The sequence below is a fragment of the Nothobranchius furzeri genome, chromosome 17, assembly GCF_043380555.1.
Source record: "Nothobranchius furzeri strain GRZ-AD chromosome 17, NfurGRZ-RIMD1, whole genome shotgun sequence".
NCBI lineage: Eukaryota > Metazoa > Chordata > Actinopteri > Cyprinodontiformes > Nothobranchiidae > Nothobranchius > Nothobranchius furzeri.
In genome coordinates, this window is record NC_091757.1 from 36868697 (window position 1) to 36895975 (window position 27279).

The window sequence follows — 27279 nt, forward strand, 5'->3', positions numbered from 1 at the left end:
GAGCTGTTGGGTGTGAGGATGTTTTAAATTCAAATGAAGAAACTTATTTACTTGATGTACGAGTAACACCCTACAAACAGGCCACACTGTAACTAATGGGTATTCACTTTCTGTCCCAAGTTGGAATAAAACTACTTTCTCAGTTCTTCACAGTGACATGTAAAGTGTTATAAATGTTAAAGCTGTTGATCTGCTGGAAAATAAAGTAAATATGTTCACACATGTGGGAATAGTTTTTTTTAAATCATCTAATTAAATTTAAGGTTGATGAGAATATATTTCAACATGTATTAATTTCATGTACCTGAGGTTCAGTTTTGTACTCGGAGAATGAGTTTGCCACTTGTCTCTTTTGGTTGTGATATTACAATTTGATCCATGACATTATAACAGTTGCATTATTTAGTGCATTTTATTGTTTTTCTTAGGAATTTTTCTTCCAATCTGCAGCAAAAGGTAATGCATGTATTGCTTTCAGCCTGTGCCATGTAAAAAAATCCAATGCATGAACTAAAAGTAAATAATAACCATTGATATCAAAATCATATTTTGTACGAGACATTAGATATTGGTAAAAGTTGGTAAATCACATGGAACATGCGATTCAATGTGTTTAACGTTCTTCTCTACTCAGGGTTTGTTTTCTTTGAGGACCAGACAGAAAATGTATGCAGGAGACTCAAACACAAATGCATACATCATGAATTCAAACAAATGGCCAAGCTGATGTGTGTGGTGGTTTAAAAGTAAAAAAAAAACACACAACAAACCCATGAGGGATTGGTCTGTCACAGCCATGTTTCTGTTAAGACCGTTCAATCATACCAGCAAGTGCTGCCCTTGAATCGACCACTAGGAAGTTAACTTACATATAATTAGATAAGTTTCCTCTTGAAAATAAGAAATTAGGCCACAGGTCTCTGAGGAATCTCCCTCTCCGATCTGTCGACACACTGCTTCTTATGTTCCCCTGAAACAAGCAGGTGATTTTTCACTGTAGGATGATGTTCGTGTGCATGTGTGAGGAAGACTTGTAGGTGTGTGTGTGGCCATGAGGTGCACTCCTGAGTAATTGCATGCAGATGTTTTCAGCACATTTCCTGCTTTATTATGCGTTTGTCACAAATGCACACATACAAGAGGATAGCCGTACACCTACACGGCAAGCTGTTTCCATGTGAAATAAAGCAGTTGTTCATTTCCTTTCCTCTGTCAGCTCATGTGCCAAATTGTATCACAAATATTGCCTCGGTGTAATGTGACATTGACACATTGACATGTCAAGTGAAAGCTCAGTGAAACAAAGGAGAAAAAATAGCTCAAAAGAGCAGGAGATGAGGGATAGACCAAGAGGACAGAGGAAATATGGAGAGATTGAAAATACACTTGAGAAATTTGCCGACAGATACCACAAGTGACATAGGCAATTTCTGTGGAAAAATTACTTCATCATAATTTCAATCCCAAAAAGATTTGAAAGGAAAGCCCTGAAGGAGGAAGGCCAAGTCACCTTGAGAGGCATTAGGGGGAAATGTTCTCACGCACGCACGCACACACACACACACACACACACACACACACGCACGCACGCACACGCACGCACACGCACGCACACACACACGCACGCACGCACACACACACACACACGCACGCACACACGCGCACACACACACACACACACACACACACACACACACACACGCACGCACACACACACACACATCCAAGTACGGCACTTTCAGGACTTGGTGAAACTTCATCCTCTTGTTTCGGACATTTCTTTTATTTGTATTCAGACATTTTGCCCGTGTTAGTCTCACACATCTGTGTTAGGAGCTCAGAGCCAGCGTTATATCCGAGTTAAAAATATACAACCTAATAGTCTGGCAGCTGCTATTACCAGCATCATCTAATCAAAGCTTTATATAGAGCCAGTGGTTCAGACAAACAGTTTCATGTCTCTACCTCACAGCGCCAATCATCAGATTTTAATTGGATTTTTCTATTATCACTTTTTTTTCCACACAAAGCCATTAAGATATTAAATCTAGTTTTACTTTGAGTCAGTCGTTTCCCCTTCTGTTCTTCCTCCTTGTTCCTTCTAATATATATATATTTCTTTTTTTTTAGTCATTTTGAGTGTGCCTCTGTAGCCCGAGGCACACTCTCAAAATAATTTAGTCGTCGTTGATTTCTCTGGGAGAGCTTAATAAATGTTGACGTTGAAATGAGGAGGAAATTGCTAACTGGGACTTAGGAGGCTTTCAAGTTCAGAGCTTCTTGATAGTTATGATGATTTTCTCGGAGTGGTTTGTAATGATATAAACCAGCAGAGGATCCAGCAGCAGCTTTACAAATCTGCTCCTTCAGTTGAGGATTCGCTGGCGGTTTGAGAATGACACAAGGGTTGGAGAGAAACGCTTCCAGACATCTGATTTTGTTGAGCCGTCCGTCTCAAACCGCCTGATTTTACTGTGTGCAAGCTGCCACATCTAGAACAATCATTTCATTTGATCTGCTTCACCATTATTCGTGTGTGTGTGTGTGTGTGTGTGTGTGTGTGTGTGTGTGTGTGATATTTAACTGTAATCAGATTTTAAACCCTTTTTCTTGCCATTGTGAAATTTCGGCTGGATTCCCATGAGGCTTCATTGGGTTGATTTACAGTAATTTCTCTCTTCAAAACAAACTCACATCTCTTTTATAAACACCTCAACTTGAGCTGCCCCCTCTTCTACTTCTGCTCCTTGACCTTTGACCCCTGTCCTGTTCTTGGGTGTCCATGCTGTGGCGATTCCCCCAGAAGACCGATGACAGAGACCTGGGGGACGCCACCTCAGAGATCCTCTTACTGTCTGTCGCACAGGGGCAACACTAAGCATTATAATCCACAGGGAGGGGAAGCGATTATGTGTGTGTGTGTGTGTGTGTGTGTGTGGGGGGGGGGGGGGGGGGGTTGGGTCTGGCCGGCATGTTTTTTTTAACCCCTCCCTCTCCCACATCCCCTCTCGTTAATCTGGAGTCTAGCATGTGGATTAGTGGACTCTCTACAGCACCACTGTTTGACAGAACGCCACGCTTCCTACCGAGCGTATAAGATTACGTGTTTAAGCAGTTTACATTCACTGCTCTGGGAGAATATTGGAGTTAACACATAGGCTAATGACATTCTTTGCATTCAGAGTGCAGGCACCTGGTTTAGTGTTGTTTTTGATGCTTTAGTGTGGGAAAATAAACTTGTGTGTTTTACAATAGATCTAGTTCATTTAAATCTTCATGTTTCATTTTTTCAGATAAATTCTCTTCACCGCTCTCTAACCTGTACAAGCTAACAGCATGGTAACTCATTCATCAACTTTGGTGCTCGGGGGGATAATATGACATCTCTTGTTGTCTGGACTGAGGTAAAATGAGTCTGTTAGTGTGTTAATCCACCGGGATTAAGAAATAACAACAATCCCCCACTGAGTGTGTCCTGTGTGAGAGTGGGAGAGTGCGGTGCAGAAGATGGGCAACTTCAATGTTGACTTTGACTTTATCAACAATCCAAAGTCAGATATAGAGCTCCCCTGACTGACATCACTCCAACGTAGCTAAACAGTGGCGTGAGGATGAAGATGATGATGATATTGACGATACTGATGGTGAGCAGGAGAAGAATCGATGGAGAGGGAGGGGTGTGGGGTAGAAGAGTGTAGGGATTAGTTGATATTTCCCTTGCATTACATACGCTTTGGCGAACATCTACTTAAGTCCTGCCTCATGAGCTGCTGTCTGGAACACACACACAAAAAGCCCTCTGTCCCATTCACACACACAATGACTATTAGTACAGTCCAGCTCATCCTCTCAATACACAGAAGAAAAGAGAAAAAAACATGTTACTTCTTTGTCCTCTTTTGTCTGGGCCTATTCATTCTCCCATACATGGGAGGAAGAGTAATGGGGAAAAGAGGAGGAAGAAATGGGAAAGAAGCAGATAATGATTTGTCTATTTAGGTTTATGGTTGAGATGATAAACATTGAGTTAGTAAGGTTGCTTCTCAGAGTCTGAGAGTGCATGTGCACCATAGCCCTTACTGTGTATGTGTCTACATAGGAACTACTGTTGTATGTAGTGTCATATTTTTCTCTCTTTCCTGAGCTGTGGTTTATAAATAAAGTTTCATCTTATCTTATCTTATCTTATCTTATCTTATCTTATCTTATATGTCTAATAAAAGGATGATTATTGCTCAAGACATAGAGGAAAAGTTAAAATGTGTCATAAAATTCCACCTTTATGTTGAGATAAAAGTGACATCTAAATTACAAGTTTTGTTTTAACATCCAAATATGAATTTGAAAGAGTTTTTTAAGTGTTTACATTATTATGTGATCATTTTATGGGCCTTCTCTAGAGATTGTATTCAGTGCTCTCACTCTCTTTCCCTCCCCATCCTCTACTTAACCATCTCTCTTTTTGCTTTAGTGGCTGCCACTTCCAATCGCTCTGCTCCCCCTTTCCTCCCCCCTTTTAACTCATTCTGAATTATCCATAGCTGCATCGCTCCCTCGTTTTTCTCTATTTTCCCCTCTCCATCCCCCTCTTTCCTGCCTTCATGTCCGCTTAGTCTCTGTGTCTCATCTTCTCCCCATCTCACAATTTGCTCTTTTACTTCATTGCTGCCTTTCACTTTCCCTTTATGCCCCCCCCCCATCCTCCACCACCGCCACCACCATCACCAGCATCCCTCTGTCTCTTTTCCGTCACGCTTCTACCCTTCTTCTCTCCTTTCTCCCACTTCCTCTGTTTCTCCATGTCTCTCACTTAGTGTAACTGTAGGATATAGGTCAGCAGGGCGGCTTGGCTGACTCGTGTCTAGACTCAGCCTCAGTCTTGGGGGCATGCAGTCACACAGCGGAGCACATTGACCAGCACAATCATCGCACCACGCTGGAGCTCCATTGACTGCCTGACTCTGGAATGTGTGTGTTCATGTCTGTGTGTGCAAAAAGCTATGCAAACACATTCACACATGCATGGGAAAAAGGGGGGTAAAAAAGCTGAGGGGCAAGGGAAGCTTTACCAAAAGACATTATTGAGTGTCTGTGGAGAGAAAACAGAGTGGGTAAAATGTCAGTGTAAATGCCGTTATTTGGGAACTGATATTTACATCCAGACAAACATCACCACGGGGCAGCCCTTTCAATTGATCTGAAATATTCAATTGTTCACACATGCAAAGTTAGTCCTGGTGAAAGCAGAGCTAATACATCATCAAGTAAAGCTTCTTTTATTGAGGCGTATAGGTGTTTTAACCTAAAAGTGCAATGAGAAAATGAGGTTGAATTCTAAGAGTGTGGCTGTTTTAATATGTGTGTGTGTGTGTGTGTGTGTGTGTGTGTGTGTGGGGGGGGGGGGGTCGACAGTTGTATGGCAGTGGGAGCTGCAGGATGAAACGCTCTGAGGGGAAGGGTGGCTACGGTGGTCGTGTGCTTTTATTACTCATGTTTCAGGCATGTAATGCTGTTTCACAGCAAAGATGTGCATCACTTTTCTCCAGAAACATAAACAAATTAAAATGCAATCATTTCATTTTAAGTTGTTTTTAATGTTAGATCCCTATTAATAAAGTTTGCAACAACTAATAATTAAAATTTAGTGGAATAAGCTCTGAAGTGATAGAAACACAAGTGTACATGCGTCTGAGAGTGGGTTTGTTGGGCAAATGATTCACTCAGCTGAGTGTACCTTCCACCCCCTCCTCATCCTCTCAGTCAGTAGTCCAGATGTGATCCCTCATTTTCTCCCTGGATACTAAGTCAGTCCCATCACCCTCAATCCATCTCTCGATCTTCTATGATTTTCTGCCTCTGTTCAGTTGTTTATTTATTTTTGCTAATGTGTTATAGTTTCTTGTGTGATTTTATTTGAATCTGATTTTTAAAGTTCTGTGTTTGCCTGGTAACAGCAATGCCCTGGCTCTCACCACTCTGAAATATTAATAAATCAGTGGGATGAGAGGTATTTCTGTGTGATGCACGTGTGCATTGTCAGCATTCATGAGTGCTTCATAGCACATGCCAGACCAAAGAGTGGAGGGAAAAGTGAATTTTTGCTTGGCTTTTTACAAGACAAATCCAGTCTGGGATGTGGTTCACCTTACTCCCAGCCCATAAATAATGTTATGCCTTTTGTCAGCCTTGTCTACCTCCATCCTCAACCTCACCAGGGTGGCTTCTTATTTTATACCCCTGCATTCAATCCTGTTTTCCTACTTCCTCTCATTTAAAAACATATTAAGTCACTCGGCTAGTCAATCACAGCCTCTTCCTCCCAGCTCCTGTCTGTCTTTCCTCCCTTTATCTTTAATGTCTCATGGGTTAAAAGTGCAAAGAAGCTCTCTTTGTTCACTAATGAGAAAACCTGCTGGTAACTTCAACTCTCGTCTAACACGAGACGTGCAGAAACAAAGAGTTGTGCACAAGTGCACACACACCAACACTCTAAAAATGGCTCCAACTACAAATTTTCTATATTGTAACTAGACACGCACGAGCATCTATTCCGTTTTACATACATGCACACAAATCTTGATTCTGATCAAATGTACTGCTGTCATGAGCATCATTGCAATAATTTTTTACTTTCTTTGCGCCTCACAGTTTAAAGATCACAATCACTCAATTTTAGTGCATTTACAGTGTTCTCTAGTTTAAATTATTGCCTTGTGAGTCACTTTCTGTGGGAAGAAAGCTCTGGTGCAAAGCAGTGCTTAATCTGTAAATTAAACGTTCCCGGTGTTATGTCGATAAGTGTTCCCCCCTCGAGATCTGTTTTTGTTGCACCCATCTGCGAGTTTGAACCATCCACTTGCAAAAAATGTGTGTCCTAACCCTTACCCCAACCCTTACCCTAACCATAACCTTGAAACAAACATAAAAATTGTGCAACACATGATATTTTCAAAATTTATATTAATGCAAAACATACATTTTTGGTGACTGGGTGGTTATGGTTAGGGTAAGGGTTAGGGTGAGGGTTATTTTTTGTGATTGGGCTGTTTCCACTTGCAGCTGGGTACAAAAGAAACAGATCTCATGGGGGAACACATATCGATGTAACACGGCAAGATCCGGCTCAGATGAAGCTCTGGTGCTTATTAGCCAGAGCATAGGGGAGCAGAAGACGACAGGATTTTGAGTGTTATTTCCTGATATTTGGACATCTCACCTCTGACTGGCTAACAGGAACGCAACTCTACTATTGACTCAAGTTTGTTCTGCAACAGTGATGTTTTATCTCTACAAATAACACAAGCCTGAAGAAGTTATACCATGTTGTGGAGTTGCTAATGCTAACGGTTAGCTTCTACTAGCCAAGACGTGCTGTGCTCTCTCCTGGAATCAACAATAGCTTTCCCTGTCGCACGCCAAGATGGGTGAGTCTATTAATGCTTATTTTTAGTACCTTTTTGAGTCTTTATCCTACAATCATTAACATTTTCTGAGCACACCTCCCTCAGATCTTGTTACATCATTCTTTAAGGATGCTTAAAAACATCATTGGGGAAATGAAAGAACACAATCCAAAATCTTTGACCTTTTTTCTGTTCCTCTTGGTGCCAAAACCTATTTTAGCTGCTAGCTGTTTGAATGGGATTGAGAAAACCTGAAAGCGGTGGACGTGTGACTGCAGATCTCATTACAGGTCATTATGTGAGAGACACGTTGTTATGATTACTCAGCAATATTACCTTTGCAGGCACATGTCAGAGTAATGGAGTTAGATTATACTCACAACGATCATCAATCACACATATCCCCTCGACATGAGGACAAAGAACTTGACTTTCAGAGAATAATATGAGGTTTTTTGGACTTGAGAGTAGGTGTGTGTGGTATGATGGACAAGGTAGCTGATTTTTTACTGGTAGCTTTTGAAAAAACCCATCAGTGTTTTAAATGCTGAAGAGTGATACGTATAGATTTTATTAGGTTATTTTTGTGTCCATCATCTCAATTGCAGTATCATGTTTGTAGAAATCATGAAAGCAGAAAGCTGTGATCTCCTTCCTAGTCAGTGCCACTTTTGAGGGTTGTTTTTCTTGCACCTCTACCAGAATATTATGGTAATGATTACACATTTACTGAATTTGTAGAAACAAAATTCTTCAGGAAAATTTACAAGTTTTAATTCAAACGGTATTTACTTTTGTTACATAGAAACCTAAGACAGGGTTGAAACCTTGGCCACGGCCTTCTTTCACACCGTTAACATGTTCTCTCCGTGCATTCACCGGTTTTCTCCATTTACCCCAGCCACAGACCAAAAACTGTTGTTTTAGGACAACTGGTGACTCTAAATTTTCACTAGTTGAAGGAAAACTTGCATTAGACCTCTAAAACTAGTTCTTTCTACATGCTGACTCTTGTTTGAATAACTTAAAACAAACAGACTGTAACCATTAGCAAATTAATCAAGTTAAATAGTATTAGCTGGTTAATAATAAGAAACAATATTGCAAAATCTGGGATAAAACCAACTTTGGAGCCTAAATGTAAAAAACATACCAACTGAGTTATTAAACCATGAAGCAGAAATCTGTTTTTGTACTTCAGTACGTTCATGAAAAACAGGCGTGTTGTTTATAAAAACCATTATCGACCAAATTTTTATGTTGTGTTTTCACATTTATTGACCACAGTTTCCTTATTTTTATGCAAAGGCAGCAACTGACTTACTTAAGTAAAAATAAATTCAAGTGCAAAAATTATTATTGAAAAGGTCACTAGTTCACCCAGCAGCAATGCTGTTAGCTAATTAAAATTCAGCTATTCGATTGTTGGACCTGAACACCAACAAACCCACGTGTTTACCATGACAACATGTCAGGGCAGTAGATGGTCTGTCCTACTGACCTCTTCTTCTTCTCTGGCCTGATCTCTGCACGTGTTACACTGATGTAATGGCATTGCTCACCCAAACCCCTGATTTCCTTTCCCTTTCCTATCTCCATTTACTCCGGTCTCCTGTGTTGCCCCGGGCACCACTGTCACTTCCCATCATGCTTTGCAGTAAATGTAATGCTGAATGATATCTATACTTTTCTGCTTGGACTACAGCAACAAGAGTCTGTATTATTGATTATAGGGACATTACAGTAGCTTTGAGTCTCAGACGTGTGTTGACTTTGACAAGCTTTTTCATCTATTTTATGCTCATGCTCCATGAGAAAATCCCAGCTGCAGAAAATCAATGATGATCCATTTAAAATCTAACCATATAGTTCATTCATCTCTAAAGAGGAGCAGGCATTTGGTTTCATTTATAACAACAAAAAGCCATAAAATGCTAAATTTGTGAATTTACACCAAAACACCCACTGCAATCACCTCTGTGTGTGTTTTCATTTCAACAATGTGGTGGTAACATCATTTATTTATATAATTAATTTTAAATTAAAAACTTATTGATACTTAGACATTTTAAGTAAAACTCTTTAATTTTGAACTGCAGTTTTTTCAACTCTCAGAAAACCAATATTACGCTACTTTAATGTGTTCTTAACTCATTCACTGCCAATGATGACTTAAGTTGTCATTTGCATTTTTTTTACTGTGTGGGCATCGGAACAAGCCCCCGCACCGTGAGAACAAGCATCTCAGCTCTAAAGCCGATCTTCATCCGCGTACGTCACACGTCACGTGACCAGGAAACAGAAAATCCATCTGTTAGGAGATCGTTTTGGGCCGTTGCTGTAAAAAAAGTGAGGCGCAAACCGGAAAAGCTTCTGCCGATCACAATTCGACAACGGATTATGAAAGAATGGATAAAGCTCAAAGCGAGCGGATTCTTCCTGATGTAAGAGGTGAGTCTCCTCTTTGTTTTGGTTGTTTTGGTAGTTTTGGCGTTGACATCATCCTAGTGCGCAATGCTCTGTGACTCTCAAAAAAACAGTTAAAATGGAGAGAAATGTTGGCAGTGAACGGCTTTACCGATCAGGAAACGGCTGGTAGTGAATGAGTTAACTTTGATGATTAAAATGTGTACTTTTAGCTTCCATGCTTTGAGCACTGGGTAACTAGTAAACTCAAAGTGGACTTGGCTTTGAAAGTCATTAAAAAGTTAATTAATAGTTTAATTTTCTATCAAACATAAAAGTTAAATTCAGGCAATTCATATTTGAAACAACATGGCCACAACTTCCTGTTACTGTATCCTTCTCCACAGAGATATGAACATGCTTCTGATGACATTACCTCGGAAGAGGGTAGAATGCCTCCTCCAGGTCATGTGGTCCTGCCCCAAGTAAAGGAGTTTAAGTATCTCGGAGTCTTGTTTAAGAGTGAGGGGAAGATGGAAAACAAGATAGATAAGCAAATTGGTGCTGCATCTGCAGTAATGAGGACGTTTTACCGGTCTGTCATGGTGAAGAGAGAGCTGAGCCAGAAGGCAAAGCTCTCGATTTACCGATTGATCTGTGTTCCTACCCTCACCTATGGTCACTAGCTTTGGGTAGTTACCAAAAGAATGAGATCGCGGATACAAGCAGTCAAAATGAGTTTTCTCCACAGGGTGTCTTAGAGATAGGGAAGCTCGGCCATCCGGGAGGGGCTCAGAATAAATCCGCTGCTCCTCCACATTGAGAGAAGCAACTTGACGTAGCTCGGGTATCTGATTTATTTACTTTTTTCCCGTGTCCTGTCTGGCTGTGAAGCAAACAGAATTAATGTCTGAATGCTGGTGACAAGCCTTATAGATTTACTCTCAGGTGGAGCATCGAAGCTTCTGCTTTTAATGTCCCGCCTGATACTTAAAACTTTATTGTTATTGTTTTTTGAATGCTCTGTAATTCCGACCAGATACGGAGACAGAGGTGAAAGAGAAATGAAGAGACAAAAAAAAAAGGGGGGGGGGGGGGGGTCCATAAAAATAAACAATCAATGATGGACAATGATGTCTGCTTCTAGACCTGCAGAAAGAGAAAAACAAACAACAAAAAGGGACACACAACAATACAACAGGAGCAAGCTATCACTGCGTTAACCTGATGAGGAAATATAAAATCAACATTGTTTTACTGAACAATCACACGATAATAAATCACAGTGCATTAAGTGCCAACCACAGCATTAAGACATGTGTTGAACGTGCCCAAGTCCATACTTGTGAGAGCATCATGTGAGCACCTGTGTGTACACGCGCTTGTTTATGTAAGGTTTCTCAGTAGGAGCGTCCGATAGAGAGTGTGAGGGGCCACAGATCTGTCCCCCAAAGATGTGTGGGAGATGGAGGGAGCTCCAAGTTTCAGAGATCCAGGAGCTGCCCCAGAACACAGGGACCCCAGATAGACTGCAACCAGAAAAACCCTTGCCCCCTTCGAGAGGCGCAGAGGATTGCCCCGGGGGGCAACAACCAGCAGCCGGCAGAGCCCCAGGGGATATCAGCGGCAAGCCCACAGACTCGCCCGCAGCCTCCCACCCCTAAGCCGGCTGAGCCCGGAACCCAGCGGCCTGGGACCCAGACCTGAGTGAAGTTGGCCCCCCCACCTTCTTCAAATCCAACAAAAGTGGTATCAAACGTTTGTGCTACGTTTGTGCTGGTTTGTGCTGCTAAAATTTTCGTTTGTGCTGCTGTCATTTTAAAGATATTAATAAAAACTTCTAGAGGTCATCAGAGGTCAACCAGCCCCCCCACATTAATGGAATCAAACAAAAATGGTGTCAATCAACTGTGCTACGTTTGTGCTGGTTTGTGCTGCTAAAATTGTCGTTTGTGCTGCTTCTGTTTTAGAGATATTAATGAAAATGTAAAGGTCAAAAGGTCAACTAGCCCCCCCACCTTCTTCAAATCCAACAAAAGTGGTATCAAACGTTTGTGCTACGTTTGTGCTGGTTTGTGCTGCTAAAATTTTCGTTTGTGCTGCTGTCATTTTAAAGATATTAATAAAAATTTCTGGAGGTCATCAGAGGTCAACCAGCCCCCCCACATTAATGGAATCAAACAAAAATGGTGTCAATCAACTGTGCTACGTTTGTGCTGGTTTGTGCTGCTAAAATTGTCATTTGTGCTGCCTCTGTCTTGAAGATATTAATGAAAATGTAAAGGTCAAAAGGCCAACCAGCCCCCCCCACCTTCTTCAAATCCAACAAAAGTGGTATCAAACCATTGTGCTACGTTTGTGCTGGTTTGTGCTGCTAAAATTGTTGTTTGTGCTGCTGTCATTTTAAAGATATTACCAAAAGTTTCTAAAGCTCAACCAGCCCCTTTCTTTACTGTAAAAATATGAGATATTAACCAGCATTGGATATTTTTTCTCATGATCACACTCTTAAACCTAGTAATCTAACTGCTATACCTTATTTAAAAACTAGGTTAAATATAGCATTTAAAATAATTTATGCATTCTGTTGGAGAAAAAACTTTATTTGCTGGTAACAAAATACAAAACTACGAGAACAATGTAGTATATATGTTTCCTGTTAGAAAAGGTAAATACATGGAACTGTGTGAGCCTCACAAGTCTAATACAATAACTGAAAAATAACAGCTATTCCCATCATCTACCTCACAAACTAGAAAAGGACTTTCTTTCATGAAATCTTGCCATCATTCCTTTCTGTAGAGCACAGCGTGCGGACATACGCTGGTGTTTTCAGATGCTTTGGTTACATCCTTTCTTAGGTCATCATACATCTCCCACATGTACGGGGTCCTGTTACTGAATGCCGTATAATGCCCGAGTGTTTCTGGTGTTGGGCCCTCCTGAAATGTAATGACTGCTTTTAGTGTGAATTTCTCTCCTTGAAGTAGCAGAGTGGATGGGAATTCAGCAAGCAAAAACCTTTTTGGACCGTGTAAACGGTGCCCCAGAGTTTCTGTAGAGCATTTTCCAAGGTCTGTGTCAATCCATACAAGCTCTCTCAGGCTGTAACTGTGACAAACAGTCCCTGTGCAAAGTTGCTTTCCTGATGAATCTGTTTTAAATGCTGTTGGAGATGGATCAGGATGTTTGATTGGTCTTAGGCATGGTGATTCTGGAAGGTTGAGCCCTTGTTCAACAGCAGACTGAAGGTGAGCTATGCCAGAAGCTGAGAGGACTGACAGATCAATGGAAACAAAAGGTATTTGCCTCGTGTTTGGTGTATAAAGTTGGCAGTACTGGGAGGAACACTGTCTTGTGAAGTGAACACTTGGATTTTCTGTCATTGTTTTTTGAATTACTGTGGACACATGGCACTGTGCATCAACACAATGAACACCATTCTTCAACTGAACAGGGCAGAATATTGAACTCAGTACCTCTGCCCTCAATGAATAGGCTCGTTGAGTGACACCCTTTGAAGCAAGGGATTTCACAAGCTGGAATACTTTATTCTCCTCTGAACTATTCATTATGTTTTGAGCAGTAAGACTGTCACAGAAAGCGCAGCACATACTTTGACAGAAGGCATCAAAGGCACAGGTGTTCATGACACAGTATTGTCCTTTGCCAAGTTTTACTGGTTGTTGATTATTTCCATTTTTTAATAGCCCTAGCTTTACTTTTTTCTTTTTCACAGCTGGATTTGAGTGGAGCCATTCAGGACAAGGGGAGAGGTATGAGGTCAATTTCCTCTTCTTTGGCAGAACTGCAAGGCCTCTCCAGTTTTCCAAAGCTGCTGTTTCTTCAATGTCCATGTTTGTGTCAATTTTGGGCTCCTGAGAGGGGATATCATCCACTTCCTGCTCCACAAAGGCTTTGTGTGGATCGTGACGCTTTACTGTACTATCCTGTCTGGCAACCTCTGCTTCTTTCCGTATTTGTTTTGCAGAACAGATCCGCATGTTCCCTTCAATGAAACCAAGATGACGTGCAATGAATTTATCTATCCTTATAGGGAGATTTTCATGCTTGAACAGACCATGTTTAATGTTCTTGAACTCTGCTTCAACATTAGCTGAAGTTGCAGTGAGCTTTTTGCTCTGAAATAGGGGAACCATTACTCCAGTCCAGAGTGGTAGGTATCCTCCCAATCTAATTAGGTGTGGGACGAGCTCAGGTAGATAGTGCATATTGTCTCGATCACCATGAACTTCAGCATGGCACCTGCTCCCCTCACAAATATCCACCACCCACTGCCTTAAGTCAGTGTTTATTTCTGTGCATGGATCCAATCTAATGTCTTCTTCTTTCTTGTCATCAGAAACAGACAAAGTCTCATCTGCAATTTTTCTTTTCAGATTTGATTTGGACACTTCTGACATGATGGGGTTTCCAAAGCTGTCACAGCCTTCTGTCTCACTTAATGCCACTATAGCAATGCTGCGTATTAGGACCTTTGCTTCTTCCAAGGATTGGGACTTGACAAGTTGTGCCATTGATCGCACGTAGAAATCCCTCACCCGATGAGGCTTTTTTCTCAAACAGTCCCACTGGCAAATCATTTTGATGAAGTGCGCCACATCCACTCTGATGAAACATGGTGGTAGTTTGTAGGATTTTTTCTGAAGCAAAACACCAAAGCATTCATTAATGTAGCTCTTCAAATCTGAATGATGTGATAAAGCCTTAACTAAAGCACCAAGTAAAGCTAAGGAGAAATCACAGATGGCCTCCTTTGGGATTGGTGCTCCAGCACGAATCCACTCTGATAACCATCTTGTGATTGCCTGGACATCATGTCTCTCTGACAACATTTGCACCACTGGGACGTGAGAGTTGTCGCTTCCTGTTAACACACCTTGATACAGGAAGATATTTCCAGATAAACCATTAGGCCTGAGAAGCTTTTTTACAACTGAGCCAGTCGCATCAAAGGCGACTATGGGGTGCTTTGCAGTCTTGTACATCAGCATTTGAGTTTGACTCCAGTAGTGACAGAAGAACTTGTCCAATCCAATGTCCCAAATGCTTCCACTGTGAGGGGAACTGTATTTTAATGAGTGGAGAGACAGTATTGGGTTTTTATGAGCAACTTCTAGTTGATTTTGTTCGTGTTTGGCTTTGCGCAGAGTTGTCAAATTTGGTAGATGGCTTGGCTCTGGATCACCAAAATCCATCAGCTTTGCTGCCGCTGATGCTCTCCACACATGGGGCTGCAGTCTGCCTTCACAAAGTTCTTTTGTTACTTGTGCCCTCAGACTTCCGGACATAGCTCTCTTAGAAAAGCCAGTGTGTATAGATTCATCTGTGTTTGCCATTACACACTTCAGCACCATTGGGCAGTGCTTTTCAGGTTCCTTTTCACATGTAATGTACAGCTGGCCACTACACTCTTTGCAAAATCCTCTGATTTTAATAAAACAAGATACAGTTCTGGGGTGCACCTTGGCTCGTTTAAAAGTAATGGTGCATGTACTTTTAACCTCTTTCCAGATTCCCTGGTTTACAACATGAGTCCAGGTACCTGTCTTCAAAATGGTGTATTCCCTTTTCTTGAAAGTATTCTTTTTGTATGTGACTTTGTGTGGAATCATATGCCTCCACTGTTCAAATGGGAGCTCCACATTGAAAGTCTTGCAGTCTTTGTTTTGAAAAGGAGAGCTGCTTTCTTCAAAATCATCATTGTCACTGCTGTCTGTGTCAGTCAGTCTCTCTTCATCACTGTAATCCAGAGCAGCCCATACATTGTGTCTGTTTAATTTAACAAAAGTGTAAAGAGCTTTTGGTGTCATCTTTTCACCAAGTTGTTTGCATAGATTTTGCCATATGTCATCACTTGGAGTTGAAATTTTTCCATTTTTTATGACTTCTTCTTTAGAAGCACAAAGGACTTCTAATACTGCAATTTTATCCACGACTGATTTCTTTGGCATCTGTCAAGCAAAAATTAAAAATGTGACATAATACTGCTATGACTTGGTTATAACTTTAATTCTACATCTTTAAGTGGAAATAAAATCACTTACTTTGATACACTGTTTTGACGTAATGAATTGAAGTGTTGATGATTGCTGTTGCTCATTAGCCTAGTGAACTAGACCAAATTCTTGCTTTGCACAGAATGGTCTAGGCATGCTCCATTGGAACCTCAGCAGCTCCTACCAGGACTCTGGCTAGCCAATCACAGCTCTCTCGAGGGGTTTCAAACACATAAAGAGCTGTGATTGGTCCATAATGGTGGGCCAATCATAGTGCTCTATCTGCTTAGTGAACAAATCACAGAGCTTTATCCGCTTTGTGGGCCGATCAGGGCACTCTATATGCCTGGTGTGTGGGATGATGCAACAGAGTGAAACAAGAGTATGTCACATTCATTGTCCAGTGGAATGCGGAGATCATTTGAAAGACAACGGTACATAAGATTCACAGTTCTGCAGGCTGTTTGGAGCCTTTGAGTTCAGATTTGCGCACTCAGTGTATGTTAATTTTATACAACTTGCTCATGACAGCCCACATGCAAATGACAGCACTTTTGTTAATATTAGCATTTGACTTAAAGGCTACAGTTCACATATTATTAGGTTAATGTTTTAACAACCGTTAGCATTTTACCATATACCCTGCTGGTAGCACACTAGATGGAGTAAGGTAATGTTAAGAAACATGGTAGTCAGTGATCCACAACCAGCTTATTGGCTCAAAATACCTTATCTAGTTATAAACTGATACACACCTACTGGCATGCCCCTTTACATTTCTTCTTGAATGTTATTTAATGTTATTATTACAGCAGCACGGTGGTTAGCACTGTTACAGGGTCTTTCTGTGTGGAGTTTGCATGTTCTCCCCGTGTTTGCGTGGGTTCTCTCCAAAGACATGCAGCTTGTGGGGATGGGTTAATTGGTTAATCCAAATTGCCCATAGCTGTCTATCCCTTGTGTTGGCCCTGTGACAGACTGGCAACCTGTCCAGGATGTACCCTGCCTCTTGCCCTATGACAGCTCGGATAGGTTCCTGCGCCCACACGTGACCCTTAGAAGGATAAGTGGAAGCAAATAGATGGATGGAATTTTATTAATATCTTTAAAATTAAACATTAAAGAAAGGGGCTGGTTGAGCTTTAGAAACTTTTGGTTTCCAAATGAAAGCGGCACAAACGAAAATTTTAGCAGCACAAACCAGCACAAACGTAGTACAATGGTTTGATACCACTTTTGTTGGATTTGAAGAAGGTGGGGGGGGCTGGTTGGCCTTTTGACCTTTACATTTTCATTAATATCTTCAAGACAGAGGCAGCACAAATGACAATTTTAGCAGCACAAACCAGCACAAACGTAGAACAGTTGATTGACACCAGTTTTGTTTGATTCCATCAATGTGGGGGGGCTGGTTGACCTTTGATGACCTCCAGAAAGTTTTATTAATATCTTTAAAAAGATAGTAGCACAAACGAAAATTTTAGCAGCACAAACCAGCACAAACGTAGCACAAACGTTTGATACCACTTTTGTTGGATTTGAAGAAGGTGGGGGGGCTAGTTGACCTTTTGACCTTTACATTTTCATTAATATCTCTAAAACAGAAGCAGCACAAACGACAATTTTAGCAGCACAAACCAGCACAAACGTAGCACAGTTGATTGACACCATTTTTGTTTGATTCCATTAATGTGGGGGGGCTGGTTGACCTCTGATGACCTCCAGAAATTTTTATTAATATCTTTAAAATGACAGCAGCACAAACGAAAATTTTAGCAGCACAAACCAGCACAAGCGTAGCACAAACGTTTGATACCACTTTTGTTGGATTTGAAGAAGGTGGGGGGGCTAGTTGACCTTTTGACCTTTACATTTTCATTAATATCTCTAAAACAGAAGCAGCACAAACGACAATTTTAGCAGCACAAACCAGCACAAACGTAGCACAGTTGATTGACACCATTTTTGTTTGATTCCATTAATGTGGGGGGGCTGGTTGACCTCTGATGACCTCTAGAAGTTTTTATTAATATCTTTAAAATGACAGCAGCACAAACGAAAATTTTAGCAGCACAAACCAGCACAAACGTAGCACAAACGTTTGCTACCACTTTTGTTGGATTTGAAGAAGGTGGGGGGGCCAACTTCACTCAGGTGGGACCCAGTGGTGACCAGCCCCGCCGGGGACCCAACAGAACCCAGGGACTCAGATACCACCAGGCAGCCACCGGGATTAATTAGGCAGACGCCAAAAATCTTAAACCTCCTGACCCGGGACCCGCAGACACTCAGGCAGACCAAGTCACCACACTCCACACCAAGTGTGGCAGGGGGAGGGGAGGCGAAGATGTATACCAGCAAAAGAAGTCCAAGGAGAGGGGAGGAGTCAAAGGCCCCACCTGACATATACAGTCATACACAAACACAGTCACACACTCCCTCCCTCATGCTCACACATACACAACCTAAGACTAACAAAAATGCATGCCAGACACCCACTCATGCTCCCCATACACACCCTATTCACTCTGGTCCCGGTACTGCTGCACATGGGGTACAACCATTACCGGTTCCCAGAGTTCGACCGTTTCTGCTGGGTACTGATGAGCAGCCCCCCCACCCAACGCCGAGCAAAGCAACCCACCACCCCAGACCCCAGCCAGACAGCCAGATCCCCCTCCTAGCCTCCAGCCCTGGAAAGCCAAGTGACAACAGAGGTGTGCTAAGACCCCTAATCTCCCTCCACCTGCTCCAATCGGGTATCTGATTAGGATGCCTCCTGGACGCCTCTCTGGTGAGGTTTTACAGGCATGCCCAACTGGGATGAGATCTTAAGGAAGACCCTGGACACGCTGGAGGGACTATGTCTCTTGGCTGGCCTGGGAACGCCTTGGGATTCCCCCAGAAGTGCTGGCCCAAGTGGCTTGGGAGAGGGAAATCTGGGCAAAATCCGTGGACAAATCTAGACTTCCTGGAAAATACAAAGTCTGGGTTTATCAGCACAGTGTCCTTCCAAGGATCCTGTGGCCCCTTCTCATCAATGCCATTCTTGTCTCAATAGTTCAGTCCCTAGAGAGGAAAGTGTGCAATTATCTTCTGAGATGGTCTTGGTTACCAAAGAGCCTGAGCAGCATTGCACTCTATGGGCACAACAACAAATTGCAGTTGCTCTTCAAATCCTTGGAAGAGGAATTTGAGGTTACAAGAGCTAGAGAAGTGATGCTGTACAGAGAATCAAGTGACCCAAAGGTGGCTAAGGCTGGAATTCAAGTGAAGACAGGCAGGAAGTGGAAAGCAGAGGTGGCTGTCCAAGAAGCTGGGGCAAGGATGCGTCACAGGAGCCTGGTGGGTGTGCCAGGCTAGGATCCTTCCAATCTCCACAAATAAACAACAGGGGGAAGGTTAGGTAGCGTCTTGTCCAAGAGGAGGTGTGAGCAATTGTGGATGAGCCAAAAGCATACAAAGCTGTGGGAATGAAGCAGCATGGACACAGACAAGATGGGGAAATGCAGAAGAGAGGAAAGTGACATGGACAGAGATCTGGAAAGTTGACATTTGCTGCATTAAATTTCTCATTAGGCGGTGTATGATGTGCCACCAAGCCCGTCCAATCTGCACACATGGGGCTGTTGAATCTCCAGCTTGTTCGTTGTGTTAGAAGAAAGTCACTTTAGAGCATATCCTCAACTGCTGCTCCACAGCACTTGGAGATGGACGTTACAGGTAGAGGCATGATCAAGTCCTAAAGTCAATTACAGAAACCACCGGCTCTGGACTTGAGAGGTCAAAAAGATCTTCCATTCCAACAAAACTATTACCTTTGTCAGAGCAGGGGAACAAGCAGCCCTAGTCAAATGACCACCGGAAGGCTTCCTGACCTCTGCTAGAAACTGGAAGATCTTGGTGGACCTTGGCTGCTGAAGTTTCTCAGTCATATTGCTGTCACCGCTCTCAGACCAGACCTTGTTCTCGTGTCTGAGAATACAAGTTTGTTGATGAAGCTAACAGTTCCCTATGAAGATTGCTTGGAGGAAGCCTACGAGAAGAAGCTCTCCAAGTATGCGGGACTAGTTAGTGATTGTCAGCAGGCTGGATGGAGAGTGAGGTGCTTTCCAGTGGAAGTTGGATGCAGGGATTTTGCGGCTAGATCCCTGGTTTGAGTTACCTTGGTAGGGAGGGCCAGCATAAGAAATGAGTCATCTGCAGCACCACCAAAGTGGCCTTGAAGGCCTCTAAATGCCTCTGGTTTAAGAGAGGAGAACCGTGGAGACATTGTAGTAGCTAGTCAGCTGTCTGGACACAAGGTAGGGCCAGATGCAGAGTTTGATCTGCTAGGTTTAAGCATTTATCATGACTCTCATGGGTAAACTGACCTGTAGTAGCCTTCCAGTGTAATCCAAATAAAACAATAGATTTTTTATTCCTCCATGTCTAAGTTAAAGTCAGGAGTATAGAAAATAAAAGCATATAGTGTCACGTGCGTGCCGGGCAGCGAGGAGGATCCAAGCGCAGGGAGGAAGAAGGCGAACAGGTGAGTCCGTTTAACACAGGTTTATTGAAGCGACACGCTGGACACTGAAACAATGACTCCACAAAGGACACAAAACAGACGGGGTTTAAATACAGGAGGACCGGGAGCTAAGGTGATTGGGAAACAAGAGGCGGGTGGGAGCAATTAACGGAGACACAGACAAAACCTAAGAGTAGACAGGACAGGACGTGACATATAGTGCTTGTTTTATGTTGTCAGGCAAAGTCCTCTCGTCGCAGCTCATCGCAGCAGTTTTCCTCAAATGTTCTGGGAAAACTTGATAGTAAAACTTCAAGTGACAGATATGGAAAATAAACACCTGATCTAGAAATCACACATCAGGTAGATAAGACGTCGCTACAGTTTATATTGGACTTCTTTCATGACTGGTAACTCAATACAGCCAAGGTAATTCATTATATTGCTGTCTTAGCATTTTATTTTACAACATCTTGGAAAGGTTCAGCCTGATCATTCACTGGTGTAAGGGCCCAAATTGAAAGAAAACAGCCTTAGAACAAACATGGATGATGCAGAGAAGTCATATTAACCAAAAAGTAATAATAAAATGCTAGAAGGCTTTGATGTTCAAAGGCATTCAGTTACCTTTGTAGTGTAATGGTTTATGCTCTTTTATGAAAGAGGAACCATCCTACATTTTAATTTGTGATATTAATTTGTAATAAATTAATAACCAAATTTTATAGAATTAAGAAGACTCAAAGGTTGTTTTCAACGATAAACTGACGATAATATCCGTGGGTCTGTCTTTCAGTTCAATGAAGAGACAAGTTTGAAAGTGAAAAGATTTAATTCTTCAAATTAAACTAATGATTTTGAAATGACAAGCATAGGAAATAACAATCAACATTGGCAACTTTGTTGGACAATCTTTAACAGTTGATATTTTAAACTTGCTCAAATAGACCTTGTGTTGAATGTGTGATAATTGAGAATAAGGTGAGATGAATGCGTGTGTGCATCTGATTTTGCTTCAGGAAGAAACAGGTGTCTGAGTGAAAAGTGATGGTTTCAATAAACTTAGGTTTCGTTGGAAAAGATGCATCAAACGCTATCTGTCGTGGACTGCCTCACCGTATTCGGACCCTCTTTTAGATCCGGGACCCAGGAGGGTGGTACTCCAGATGGCACCTTGGCTGGCAGAGGAGACGGAGGTGTGATGGCGACCCGGTTCAGAGTTGCCCTCGGTACACGTGATGATAAAGCGTTTGCAGATGCGCTTTCTTAAGTTTAAATTACTCAGAAATCAAAGACTCTGGACGAGTCTGCGTTAGCTGGTTGCAATTCGGCTATCCTGTCTGGCTTGGCAGGAATAGCGTGAGGGGGGGGGGGGGGGGAGGAACCGGTGGGCTCCATTCCCCCGTTAGCGGTTGTTCACACGTCCTCTCTCTCTCGTTGACCAACACGAACTGTATAACATGAACTGAAACTTACCAAAAGCCACTTCTCTTCCCAAAGCAAAACTTGTGCATCAGAGCAAATGTGTTTTGGAGTTTACTGTGAGAGTATGTGTGTTTGAGTGTGCGTGAAAGTCGTTACCAAACATCTTCAAAACATTATCCAATTAAGTATTGATTCATTATAGTTCATTATGATTACCCAAAGCATAATAATCATTCATTTGATTAAAACACCTTTATAATGAGCAAAATGATAATAATGATTATTTAACATTTAAAATAAAGAAAAGGAAGTTTAAGACTTTGTTGTTATGACTAGCTTTCATGAGAACTACATCTTCGGGCACTGCAGGTGTGGGATGTTGTGGTTTCTTCCAGACTCTTGCAGACTTCATGTCGGCAAAGGTCTTAATCTGTGGGTGAAAGTTCTGAGCGACCCAGCTTTGACCCAGCCGGGCCAAATACAACCTTTGGCACAGAAAACCCATATTTCCTCACGTTACACCTTCATTAAAAGCTCTGTCTCCATTCTCCTTGATAAGCATAATGTCATACTCTTAAACAACTTTGCTCCAAGAAGGGGTCAACAAAAAAACAAACAAACATCTTTGATGACTTCAATTCATGCGTGTCCTGCCTGTAGGAGGCCCATGAGTCCACACAAGACATGCTAAAGGGATAATATCTCTGTAGGGCTTCTCTCATCCATGACCCAGACCCAGATAAGTGAAAGACAGTGAATACGAAGTACAAGGTCGTCTTGGTTTGAACAAGAAATTTGTCAAAACCTGATAATAAACCCATTAAAGTGCTGGAAATGAAAATACACCAAATCTGACCAATGATCTGGTAGAAACCTGCCTCAAATAACAGATTTTAATTACAGTGAAACTTTTTAACATCTGAAGATTGTTTAAGATGAATTACAACAGTAAGGATAAAAAAAGAATAATTTTCCATTTCTTTTTTTCCCCATCTTTTCATGAGTCTGCAAAAAAGGACATTGTATTTATCTACATCTTAAACAATGATCCAATCACTGTGTGTGTGTGTGTGTGTGTGTGTGTGTGTGTGTGTGTGTGTGTGTGTGTGTGTGTGTGTGTGTGTGTGTGTGTGTGTGCATGTGTGCGCACACACACTTCAAGGATTAATAAAAGCCCTGCAGTGTCCCTAAAAAGAGTAACACCGATACACTTGCAGCCCCCCCCCCCAACCCACCCCCACCCCGTCTCTGACCATTATCACCCTCATAAAGACTCGCTTATATAATATGTTCGGCCATTAATGGAAAATAACACTCGGCTCTAACAAAGGACAGAAATGCAATTACTGTTGTGAATAGCAGAGCGGCTCCTTCTTCGTAAATCAGAAAGGAGAAAAGAGTCAGGCAGAGTTGTCGAGGTGGACAGAAAGCAAGAGAAGGAGTGAGAGACCCGACGACCATTTAGTGAAAGAGAAAATCATGAAAGAGTGAGAGTACTAAGAACAAAAACAGGATGAAAGGTTATAGTGAGGAAAAGGTCGTTATCTCCTTTGTTGTTCTTATTTTTTCAACATGCTGATCTGTGATTTCTGGCTCTGTTGCAGATTTCTTTTGACCCCAGTGGCTTTGGGGGAGTGGGCCAGTCAGTTTACTCATCCATCTCTAGGACAAACTATGGAGCACACCCATCCCAAAATCCCTAAAGGCAGTTTAGAGTTAAAATCTTCTGAGAATACAATGAAAATGTGACTTAAAAATGTATGTGGATTTCATAATTCATACTGGTAATCAGGTCACCCTGCAGATCTTTGTGACCAGGATTGTGTCAGGCACGCTTGTCTTTTATCACATCAAAACCCTGTAACATGTCAAACATGCTGAGGGCAAAGACACATGTGTATGCTTCCCTGAGTACATCTGTGGCACGTTTGTGTTTTAACATTTCACTGAGTTTGTGAGTAAATGTGCCCGTAGCAAAGACAGAGATTTAAAAATCACAAACAGTTCATATCTTGGAAAAAAGGTGAATAGTTTTTCTTGTAAGAACAAAAGTGTATTTGTAGCTTGTGTAGTCAACGCTCCTTTACATTTGTGGCAGAAGAATGCTCACATCTGTGTTTGGAACTCCACGATGTCCCTCTAACACCAGATCTCCATGTTTGTTTGTATTTGCTGTGCATTTTCAAGTTATGCAGAACGACTGTTTGCATGGCTGCGTTATGAATCATCTGCGTGCAGCAAATCGCCCCCTGAATACATCTAACCTTCATGGTTCACCTTCTGAGTGAGCTCATGGGTTAGTCAGTGTGTGACAGTGGGTTACCCTCGTGTGTGTGTGTGTGTGTGCAGCATCCAAATCAAGTTCATTTTACAGTTGCTGAAACTTTAGACGGATCTATAAGCTCACACTGACGCTGCGATGAATTTGTCGTTCATTGAAGGTGAACAAAACAGGTGCAGGGAGAATATAAAAATAATTTGTTACATTGCATTACTTAATAAGCTCTATTACAATCATTTAACGTTAACAAAACATTTTCATTTCTCTCCTCGGACCTTTTGTCCTCCCATTTCCCATTTTTACTCACTGGGACGACGAAACAGTGATGATTAAAAATGTAAGCCCCTTTTTCTTGCATTATTTATCAGTGAGTGGCATATGTTAAATATGTGTTGAAAGCATACATTAGGTTTGCTTTGTATACAAATGAGCTCCAGGCAGGAGCCCTTGGGGGGGATTGTACCCTGAGAGATTTTGGATATCCTGATGGTTGTATTATTTAGACGGTGAGTTTAATCTCCCTGTTCTTGCTGCTTTTGTGTTAATTTTGACTGATTATTACATTATTTAAAGCAGGTGTCACCAACTCCAGTCCTTGAGGGCTACCATCCTGCTAGTTTTCTGTGTTTCCTGCTCTACCACACCTACACGGAGTAATTGAATCCTCTCCTTAACTCTGTACAGGCCTGTTAATTACTCATTCATTTTAATCAGGTGTGTAGGAGCAAATAAACAGCTAATAAGTGCAGGATGGTAGCCCTCATGGACCGGAGTTGACCCCTGACAGGTGGAGGTGAGGCCTTTTGATCTTTACACTAAATGAGTCATATCTGTACATTGTTATGTCACATTAAACTAAAGGTTTCTGGTAGTTTTAATTATATGATTTAGGAGAAAACTTTTTTTTCAAAGTGAAGAGTTTGTGTTTTTTTTAATCATTGATTATACTAATCAGTTTGTAAATTCTTTATGCATTTACAAAAAAAATGTTAAATAAATTTATTTTTTATTATTATTTGTAAAAATAAACTTTGATTCATACGTCAGACCTTTTAAGATCTGCGGGGGAATTCAGAGGAGAAAAGGGAAAATAGCTAAAGAACAAAAACGATAAATCATTTTAATTAACTGTTAAATTTACGAACGTTTCTGTTTATGTGGATTTATATATTAGGCATGCAACATAATTTTCAGCAGTCATTTGCCTAACAGTGACTTTAAATAAAATGGTCTGCACATGAAGTGACAAACAATAAAGCAATAAAACCCTTGTTTTTTATTGTTATTTGAGTCACCCCCTAAAATCAGGGTGACAGCTTTGGCAAAAACAAGACTTTTTCATGTCAACTATGTCCAAATACTTTATATAGATAGATAGATAGATAGATAGATAGATAGATATATGTATATTTTTTCATATTTCCATATCTGTCAAGGGTGATGCAAAAAGAGACTGACCATCCTGTTGTCAAGATGAGCGAACGCTGAATAATATTTCACTGAGAGAAACTGAAAACGAAGAGTGAGCGAAAGGAAAAGTGACAGAAACAAAAATTTTGGAAGCGGGAGTGAAACAGGGAGAGAATGATGCTGGGGTGTGTGTGCGCATGTGTGTAGCAGTGTGGGTATGAGGGGGTTTGTTGAAGTATTTCACGCTAACACATATCATGATCATCATGTTGGCAAGATCTGAAAGATTAGACACATCAATAGTTCATGAATCTCCAGAGTTGTGCTCAATTCCCTCTTCTATAAATTACTAAATAAGGGCATTTACATCACAGCGCCACGGCAAACTTTTTCCTTTTCCTTCCTGCTCCTTTTCATCTTTTTTCCAGTTGAAACTTGGACACAGTCCATTTGACCTCCGTGAACTGGATAATCAGAGAGAGATCATTTGGGGAAGCGTGGCAAAGTCTTTATTGCTGTTGTGATTCAGAGATAAAAACGCAGAGCCAGAGAAGGAGGAATAAAGGGAAAAGAAGACGCAAGCACCTTAAAGACAGACATAATTAATGGATGTGGCCCGCCGATACACATGAATTATGCAACTTTTATATTCAAGAAAATTACAAACTCAACCCATTGGGAGAGAATGGAGAGGAATCATTATCTGCAGACTTGAACCTTTGTAAAATGCTCCAAATTTTTAATAATTAATCCACATAAACAAATAACACATGAATAAAGAACACAATGAGAAGCCACCCAAGCCACGGGAGTTGAGCGAACTTCCTCTGTAACTTTCCTCATGTGTGAAGAGGAAGCGAGTCTTCGGAAGAGGGAAACGTTTCGCAGTGATGATGGAATTATGTGATTGTCTTGAGCAGATTGAAAAAGCAATGTGGGTATAATTAATTTGTTGAGATTGTTTCAGAAACAAGCTTTTAAAGTAAAAATTCAGGTTGAAAGGCAAACATGCAGACCAAAACAGTGGATTAAAACAAGCTACATGTGGGTAAAGTTATGAACATATTCAGGGTGAAGAATAACGGCAGCAGATTAGAACATGGATAACTTTAAATCTGACCAAAAAAAAAAAAGGTTTTAGATCTTCGAGCAACAAACTTCTACAAAAATCAAACATGCAACAGTAAATATGTGCACAAAAACACCTGCTCCTCTAATGTATTGATGTTTGAGTGTAAGCTGGAGGAGCTGAAGACAGAAACATGAAAAGTCTGATAGTGCTGCCATCTTCTGTGGGCCATGGTGGCTAGCTTTTAAAGCAGAATGAGAGAATGGAAACATCTCTGTAGTGAAAACACACACACACACACACACACACACACACACACACACACTGTCAGGTTGGGTTATGTTGGTGTTGTTTAAAGAGAGCAGAGGACAGGAGGACACCCTAAAGTGACCACATAGTGATGCCCTGCAGGGGCTGAAAATGAGCAAGAGCTGCAACACACACACACACACACACGCACGCACACACACACACACACACACACACACACACACACACACACACACACACACACACACACACACACACACACACACACACACACACACACACACACACACACACACACACACACACGCACGCACGCACGCACACACAGTGACACGGTCACCTTCAACCCACAGCAGCATATGTTTCACACCAAAAGTACCCCTCTGAAATACTAAGCTGTTCAAAAACAGATCACAAAAAAACTTCTCAGTTGAGAGTGATGTAAGCTTTGTGTTAGTGTGTTTTTGAACAACTAGTGATGGAAT

The 27279-nt window shown here is 41.5% G+C and overlaps 1 pseudogene; it reads left to right on the forward strand.

The window, feature by feature from the left end:
• Positions 1-16489: 16489 nt before the first annotated feature.
• On the forward strand, positions 16490-20114 carry LOC129152914 (uncharacterized; annotated as a pseudogene).
• Positions 20115-27279: the final 7165 nt, after the last annotated feature.